Source organism: Pteropus alecto, unplaced genomic scaffold, assembly GCF_000325575.1.
Source record: "Pteropus alecto unplaced genomic scaffold, ASM32557v1 scaffold384, whole genome shotgun sequence".
Lineage (NCBI taxonomy): Eukaryota > Metazoa > Chordata > Mammalia > Chiroptera > Pteropodidae > Pteropus > Pteropus alecto.
The window spans coordinates 33527-35191 of NW_006435066.1; positions in this window are offsets into that span (position 1 = coordinate 33527).

Consider the following 1665-nt stretch of genomic DNA (forward strand, 5'->3'; position numbering starts at 1 on the left):
ATGGGTATGAAAGGAGAACAGCCAAGTTCTAAAATATGTTTTCAGATCCTTCCAAACAGGAAATAGGTCATGTTTTTATTTGTAACTTGGGCAACTATATCTGTACCTTCAGAAACCAGAGTGTGATCTTTGGTTTACATAATGAATTATGGCCTCTCCCCCAATCCTCTTTCCTCGCCCCACTCCCATAAAAATAATAGGAACAAAAACCACTGGATTACTTTACACTGACTGACATTTCTCAGGTATGCTAATTAAATTAAAGGCTAAAATTCATTGCTTACGTAGTATGATCTTCCTAAAAATGTCTGATACTGGAAAGGAAACAACTTGAATTAAATTCAGCCAATATGGTTTTGATGGTACATATATTTGTATCTTCTACTTCTCTAAATATTGATAAACTTATATGGTTCATTTATTCCAGAAATATTTATTAAGTGAATAATCTGTGACAGATACTATTCCAGGTCATGCATGGGAATCACTGATGAATAGTTGATTTACTACAATATTCCATTGACTAATAATATTAGATAAATGAGAGTATACTGTTAATAGTTTTAACTCTAACAGTGGGTATATAAAACATATACTTAGTACGTTAATGAATATTTAATGCTGTTGTGAATAAGGTCACTATACACCTCTTTGTTGCTAAAGCCAGTGGGTGATTTTCAGTTTACTCTCACTTGAGTGATCTGATATATAAGATACTTGTTATGATGTCACCCACTGGCTGTGGGTATGCCACTCACTACCCTTTTTAAAGTGTGTGTAGGTAAAAACAGGCCATTCCAAAGCCAGTCACCACAATTAGCTTACCTATTTATTACTCACTCAGGTATATGAAAAGCCAGGTATATTCTCTGAGGTAAGGGTAGGTCCCACCAGTAAGAGGTTTCAGGCAAAAAAGGGAAGAGATATTGTTTGAGTAGTGTCTGGGGACACAAATAGAAAAATGGCCTCTGGTGGAAGTTTTAAATAATGACAGATGGACTAATTTCAGTAGAAGAGGATAGGGGTGCAGAGTGGAATTGGGAAGTGAAGAAAGATCAGAATGGTTAGGGCAAGTTGACTTGAATACAGCTTGTCAGGAAGCAGCCAAGTGAGAGCAGTTAAGAGTCTATCAATGTTTTACCCGGCAGATTTTTAAAGATTTAGCTAAATGTCATCTTCCTAGATATTGATTTAATTCTATTTCTCAACATATTGTTGATAACCATTTACTCTTTCTTTAGCACCAGTGAGTTGGTATTTTCTCCATTCTCCCACCAACTCTCACTTGGTCTCCTTTCCAGGCCTCCTACTCTTTATACTTACATATACATGACAATATTCTCCTGGTTTCCATCTAAAAGTGTGTGTGTGTGTGTGTGTGTGTGTGTGTGTGTGTGTGTGTGTGTGTGTAAGAGATAGAGAAAGAGAATCTTCAGGGAGCATTTTTCTAATACATGAGTACTATACCACAGCTCAGATCTGAGAATTAAAATTTCCTAGGCAGAAGAAGGAGAGCCATGTCTCCTTCATTTGAGAACTATTGTTTATATGCTCTTTCTCTGTGATCTCATTCAATATAAAGGAACATTGTTTCTTAATCTATATATTTGTATGTTTATCTATATATCTTTAACTCTTCTCTGTCTCAATTTCCTCATATATAAA